Genomic DNA, 7,985 nt, shown 5'->3' with positions numbered 1-7,985 from the left:
CAACATCAAGGTTCAAGGTTCTTTATTGTCATTTGCATGACATGTGGTACATGAGGTGGAACAAAATTGTGTACTCAAGGTCGCAGTTACACCCAAAAATAGCAAAAATATAAAGTATAAAAGAAACAGTATACAAGAATATAGGATACATGCTTAACACTAATAATATAAAATATTATGGTATATTAAACAGCAGCCCAAACATGTAGTGATCAGATGGGTATACAGCAGCTTAAGAGATCAGCAGCATGGATAATCAGCAGCAACATTGCTCTATTTGAAATCTGCTCAAGCAAATTTGCTCTACTTTTGTCTTCTTTTAGCTTTTAGCTACTGTTCTGCTATATTTATCTAGCTTTTGATACTTTTATTGTATTTTTAGTAAGCCTTTTCTACTTCTCGAAAACTGTTTTTACTTTATCATTTTGTTTATTTTAGATTTTTGTAATCATTTTTTTTAAATACTTTTGCTTTTTAATTAGCCATTTGTTGCTTTTAGTTTGTAAATAGCTTTTTGACATTTCTAGACTTTTAGACATTGTTGGATACTTTTTAATTTTCTTAGTTTTAGCTAGCTTTTTGCTTTTAGCTGTTTTGTTTCCTTTGTCTCTGTTTCAAATTGCTATTCCATTATTTCCATTTTTAGCAAAAAGTGTAACTTCTCCAGTTTTTAAATTATAGTATTTTCTTTATTTTAAGTTTTAGTGTCAGTGAGGAGCATTTTTCCATCTTTAGGCTCTTAATGCTGATTTATTATATTTGATTCTAGATTTTTGTTTTCATTGCAAGAAGTTAAAGGTTTTTTTTTCATGCAAACTAAACAAACTTTAGTTTCAGATGTATTTCCCCTTTCTTTCTTCTTTAGGTAAATGCATTAAGGCTTTGTCCCACACATGATTTTTCATTCTGTGTAATAAAAACACCATATTCACAGAGCAAAATAAAGTCTGCCTCCCTAAAGATCACCTGTGAGGATTTGACGAGGAACACTTGAAGCTCTTGGAATGTCAAGTCGACCCAAACACCACGGTGGTCTTGCTCAACCTGGAGTCAAAACACAGTGGTCAGGCATGTTTTTATTATATATATATTTCTGCACCACCATGTGTTGTTGTTGGCAGCCATGCATGTGTACTCAGCAGGGGTTGCAGTACCTTCTCACATGCGAGTTGTGTTTTTTCTACACTGATGTGTCATTGCAGATAATAATGATGTTCTTTTTTTAAGTGCTTCTCCTTGATCAGATGCCACCCACTTACCAGACTTGAGGTTGTGATTAACAAGCTGTTGAAACAAACTAACAACCTGAAACATTTATGCAACAAGAGCCATTGTGTGACGTTCTGCAGCCTCATTTTGGCCATTCATCTTGTCAAAGATGGTAAATGTTAAGGAGATTAAAGTAATTTACTGGCTTGAAAAACAGCAGAATAGAGTTTATGGTGTCAAACGAAGCAGTTCGTCTGATTCCTAATGTTGCTTGGAAATGACTGCAGCTCCACTGAGTCATAGGGATGTGAAATCCCAACAACGTCAGTGTGTCAGAAACTCTTTGGCCACAGGTTTCAGCATGCTGAAATCAGAAGAGTCTGAGGGAAAAGGGATGTGCAAAAAGAAGTGACCTGATAGTGTCAGACAAAACTTGGATTATATGCCGTATCTAGCATGTATGGCAGTTTATATATTATTGTATTTTCCAGCGTATAAGTCGCTCCGGAGTACAAGTCACATTTATTATGTTATGCGTCACCGCGTTTATTTAATGGTCAAAACAGTTTCATTTCGCCTGGGTGGCGTGTCGCCATCCATCCATCCATCCATCCATCCATCCATCCATCCATCCATCCATCGCGGCTGGAGCAACTAGCTCTCCAGTGTTTCTCCACCTGCACCAGCTGAGTGAAGCAAGCGTGCATGGGAGGACTTGGTGTTGCAGTTCGTAGAAATTTAAAGCGTCAGTCAAAATTGCATCATGTATATGGAAAGAAAACAACATATATAAGTCGCTTTGGCGTATAAATTGCAGGATTGACAAATCTATGCCAAAAAAACAGCGACTTATATGCTGGAAAATACGGTACTCTGAATCAAAAGTTCATTTAAAAACAAAAAAAAAAAGTATGTATTACTTGCAGAACTATTTGCAAATAGAAGCTGGAATCATGTATTTTCTCTACTGAAGCCATGGCAACCCTTTAACGTATATTCACACACTCCACCACACGGCTGCATCCTGTTTATGCATTCTGCTGTCCCTCCTCAGCAGCTGTATTTACCTCAGGCCATCCACTAGACCTGCTTTAGTGATGTAAGAGTATATGTGGAAAGTTCACTGACTAACTCCAGTTTGAAGTTGTTTTGATGACATTGCCAGTAAATTTACTTGAAAGCTGACTTTGTGACAATATTTGTTGCAAACACTTGTTATTAGAAATGCAATGTCAGAAGATTGATCAGATGCTGCACAGTGGGGAAAAAAAACTCATCCTCTTTTTCAGGCACATTTAACAGTTATTGTCCCAAACAAATCCACAGCATTTTACTATGCTTTCACAGTTTGTTCTGAAACGATCATTTCAAGCAGATTAAAACATAACATCAGGCCATTTCAGTGTAGGCATCACCTCTGAATGATTCCTAAGCGTCATCGCTTGTTTACCTTTTTAAATGATTATTTCTTACCAGCATGGTTTGGGATTAAAAGATGAGGTGTGCAAGCCAAGTGAGCAGTAAAGACAGCTGGTGAGGGGGAGGTAGGTTGTTTCATAACTACATTTGATCCATGCAATATCAGCTAAATACTGGAGATTCGTACCACACCTAAAATATGCCATAAATAAATGTTTAGTTTAGTTGTTTTAAACAATAGGACAATAAAAATATGTTGGCCACAAGTTTTATTTGAAAATCAACACCATTTTTTCCACTGTGCATCATAAATTTATGGCTATAAATAGCAAAATATTTGCTGCAAACTTGATATAAGAGTGTAACCTGGCTCTCCTCAAAGGTTTACTTATCAGTCCATCTGAATCAAATCACAAATGATTCCTTGCAGTTTGGAATCAAAAGCTAACAAAAAGGGCACATGCCGCTCAACGGGTTGGACAGGAAAACCATTTACAAAAGGCTTACTGAGACGCTTTGAAGAGGGGTTCTGTGCAAAAAGGAACAATTAAAATCTTATCTAACAAGGTTGAGTCAGGTCAGAAGTCTTTTGGATAAAGAAGAAAGAATTAAACAAAGAAGAATCTGTCCAGAGGACCTGACTCAACCTTGTTAGATTTAGCTACCTGGATTATTGAGCATGCATCAGGACAATTAATATCTTACCTGTTGTAGATTGTGTTTGAATAGCCTTTGTTGGGAGAAGAGTTAATTCTGACTGGAATGACGAGCTAACAGCTGGTCTGAGCCCAGTGGGATTTGTTGTTTTCTTAAAACAACACTGAACTAAGAGATTAATTTTTTTAGCAAATCATGCAAAAGTTTTATTAAAAGCCTTTAATTTACCAACAACAAACTTTAGTTTTTATTTCGCCACTTTTCATTTTTGGCCCACCTTTGTGGATGAATTAAAAAAACACTGTAAAATGTGTTAAACTGATATCAGTGCAGATAATTTTCACAACAATGAAGAATATCCTTACATTGTATAGCAAACCTTATTATCCACAAAAACATATTTTTCTTATACTTGGGTTTGATACTGGTGCATGTGTGATGAATATAACAAATATCATTTAATTTAAAAATTCTTTGTAATGTGTCGAATTATTCATTGAGAAATAAAATAATTTATATTGCATTTTTTGGACTATAACGTGCACCAGATTATAAGGTGCATTAAGCAAAACAAAACAGTCAGATAAGTTAAACTTTATTCAACTCATTCACAATAACCACATAAAATTAGTTTGAAGTTAGTAAGTACAACCAAAATTAATACATAAGGTGCACCGGATTATAAGGCTCACTGATGATTTTTGAGAAAATTAAAAGGTTTTAAGTGCACCTTATAGTCTGAAAAATACAGTATGTAGAAACTTCTATTAGACATTTTATCTTTACTTGCTTAAACTGTAACGTATCTTTGCAACATTCAGTGCAGAAATGGTTCAGCTGGTAAACTGTGACAGATTTAACAGGTTTAACTTTTGAATTCAAGTTCGTACATAAACGCAGCTGTTATTTTTAGGCTTTTTCACCTTTACATTTTAGACAAATAAAGATAAAAGCTAATAAGAGATAGATTTTCTGTGAAAATTCGGAGTGAAAGCTGAGCAGGCCTAAAGAACTTGCTGAAGAAGCTACTGAGTTGTCCATCCATCTATTATCTTTTCCCGCTGCCTCCTTTTTGGGTCACGGGGTTCACTGGTGTCCATATCTAGCCATTGCTCCGTGAGAGGCAGGGGACACCCTGGACAGGTCTCCAGTTCATCACAGGGACACATAGAGACAAACAAGACAACCAATCATTCACTCTCTCACTCACACCTACAATTTAGAGTTACCAATCAGCCTAACATGCATGTTTTTGGTCTGTGGGAGGAAACCGGAGTACCCGGAGAAAATGCACGGAGAGAACATGCAAACTCCACCCAGAATGACCTCGGGCCGGGATTTGATCTGATGACCTTCTTGCTGAGAGACAGCGGCTGTACCAACTGTGCCACTGTGCTGCCACAACAAGAGTTGTTTTAAAGCTAAAAGAAGCAAAACACTAGCTAAATGCTAAAAAAAAAAAAAAAAAAAAAAAGTGGCTTAAAGCTTAAAGGTGCAAAACTAACTAAAATTAGCAAAATGTTTACCAAAAAGTAAACGTTGTGAATGTTAACTAAAATTGAAGAACTTTAAAAAGTAAGAAATAACGAGTGTCTAACTAAAAGTAGCAAATGGCAAACTAAAAATGTCAAAATGCTAGCTAAAAGAAGTAGAAAAGCTGCACAAAAGTAGCAAAAAGGTATCTAAAACCAATACGTAACAAAATCCCAGCTAAAAGTCGCATAAGAAGACAAAAAAGAGCAAGTATGCTGAAGTGAATTTCAAGGAAAACAATATTTAGGAAATAATTAGAGATCACAATGTAGTTTTATGATGAAACTTTCCATCCATCCATGCATTCATCTGTCCATTATCTTCTGCTTGTTCTGAAGTTGGGTCACGAGGGCAGCAGATTGAGCAGGGAGGCCCAGACATCTCTTTCCACAGCCACCTCTTCCAGCTCTTCTGGGAGGACTCCAAGGTGTTCTCATTTCAGACCAGAGACGTAGTCTCTCCAGCGTGTCCTGGTTCGTCCCCGGGGTCTCCTCACAGTCGGACATGCCCGAAGCGCCTCAGGGAAGCACACAGGGAGCATCCTTACCAGAAACCCAAACCACCTCAACTCTTTCCTCTTGATGTGGAGGAGCAACTTCTCGACTCTGAATCTCTCCCAGATAACTGAACTTCTCACTCTATCTCTCAGGGAGAGTCCAGCTACTCTGTAGAGAAAAGTCATTTAAACCACCTGTATCCATGATTTTGTTATTTCAGTCACTACCAAATTTTGTGACCATAGTGAGGGTAGGAACGTAGACCGACTGGTAAACAGAGAGCTTTGCCTTACAGCTCACAAGGGACCGGCCCAGAGTCCCCAGTACTGCAGACGCTGCACCCATCTGTCTCTCTAAAGTTCATCATATGGAAAAATATCAAAGTTATAAAAGCACAAGTGATAGCTAGAATGAGCTGTAGTTACATTATATGTAATAATAATAATAACAACAATAAAAGGTACAGAAGAAAAGACAAAGAATAACCAGAAAAACAGGATCACTGTCAGCATCACAATCCTCTTTATTAGAATATAAACCAGTCGTGGATCGTGTAAATACAAATAGGACTATTTATGGTAGGGCCAGTCCAGACTGGAGGGGAAATAAACCACATTAATGGAATAAAACAAAACATTATTACTTGTTTTACTGGCGATTCAGTGACCCGATGCATCCCATCTACATGACCCAAACAAGTGGCACTCACAGAGTGGTGACCGGTGACGTGCAGACAACTCAGACCCTTCTGAGAGAAGCCAGACAATGCACTCCCATGCTCCCATGTCACCCAAAGCCCTTTGTTGGCGCCTGTGACACCAACACACTCATCTCTCTTCCCAACAGCCGCTTTATCGGGCAGATAGAAATAGTCCTGCTTTGAAGTTATTAGAAGACTTCTAAAAAGTGATGCTGAGAATTATGCTGATAGCGGTTGCTCTGCACTTTTGACCCTCTCAGTTAGACACCGGTGGATTAGAAGGTAGTATCAGGGCCTTCTCAGTAGTGGATGCTGCTTTACTCGCTTGGTTCCTCTCTGGGTGTTTGTCGAGTAAATACACTAATCATTTGGACAAAATTGTAGGGATGCACGATATTATCGGTATCGGTATTTGTATCGGCCAATATAGCGATAAAGTTAAATATCGGACATCGACCATTAAGTTAATTTTTAATTTAAGAAACTGTCAAGTATATATATTAAAGCACTACTACTTATGCACTTTTCACTTGTCGCTTGTGAACAGGTTGAGTTTAGATTTGTGAAAATTTACAAATTTGGACTGTTCGAGTGTTGTCATTGTGTTTGTTACATCATTTTCAGCCCCCTTTTTGGCATCTGCATTTGGTAGCAGGCCAAATTGACAAAGACCATGCAGAATAATGTAGTATTTTAATTCCACGTCAAAGAAAGCTATGTAGCCTCTGTAAGTAGGACTAGGGGAAAAAATATCGGTATTGGTATCAGTTATCAGCCAAATAAGTTTTAACATATCGGCATATCGGATATCGGCCAAAAATCCAATATTGTGCATCCCTACAGAATTGTTAAATAGCTGTAATAAACCCCGCATAAACTCAGTTGCTCAGACATGACATGAGGTAAATTTGGGTAAGGATTAAAAATATAAACACTTGTTTCAGAAATACCCTGTATCAGCTGGAGATCTGATTTGTTCATGTTCATGCATCCGAGGATAGTGCAGAGTCTGGGAGACTTCTGCTCTCAGACAACAGCTGAGCACTAACCCTGAACAAAAATAGGCTGATTGCTTTCCCTCAGCAGGGCCTGTACCACCAGAGCATCACTTGATTCTGCTTATTCAATTCCAGACGATTATCCTGGCATGATAACAATGGAGGTTTGACTGAGCTAACTTTGTTTGAGTGTGTACAGACTGTGTTGTTTCAGGCATGTGCGAATGAACAGCAGACTCAGAGCCTGATGCAGATACATTTATTCTGCAGCGCATGTTTCTTTAAGACCAAATGAGAGGTGAAAGTCTAATAAGACCGGACTATTTGAGTGACCTTGTTTCCTAGAAAAAAAAGAGGCTAAAATAGGCCAAGTCTGGAGCTGTGGTGAATCGTGTAAGAGGTTGGGGGCTAAAAGCTACAATGAATCATTTGATCTAGGGAAAACAGGTAAGATACAAATGAACTAGTTCCAGGCATGTTAAATGTAATATTTCAAGCCTCTGTGTGTGTCCATGCTCATTTACTCAGTCTATTTGCTTTGACATAAGAAGTAAATGAGAAGGAATGCTCATAACATATTTGTGTTAGCAGAAGAAGTTAGTGAGTAAAATAATCATATTATTTGAATCAGATCAAATCTCCAACATAAATAAACTATCCGATTAAAGCATCTCCACATTAATTTTGTTTGTATTAATACTTTCCACTAAATAAATTAAAGTTTTATCGACTATTAAAATATTTCTGTTTGAGTTTTGCTGCCTATAATTTTCTCTTTATATTATTGTATACATAAAACATGAAAGCAGATATCAAGTGGATGTTGTAATTTTTATACAAGGAATTAGGGATGCATGATATTATCAGCATGGTATCAGTATCAGCTGATATTAGCGATAAAGTTAAATATCGGACTGCTGCAATTCCATTAAAATAACTCACCGATATAAAATGTGCTGTTCATATATATAT

The sequence above is a fragment of the Nematolebias whitei genome, chromosome 22 (assembly GCF_014905685.2).
Source record: "Nematolebias whitei isolate Nwh7 chromosome 22, NemWhi1, whole genome shotgun sequence".
NCBI lineage: Eukaryota > Metazoa > Chordata > Actinopteri > Cyprinodontiformes > Rivulidae > Nematolebias > Nematolebias whitei.
This window is presented reverse-complemented; position numbering follows the sequence as displayed.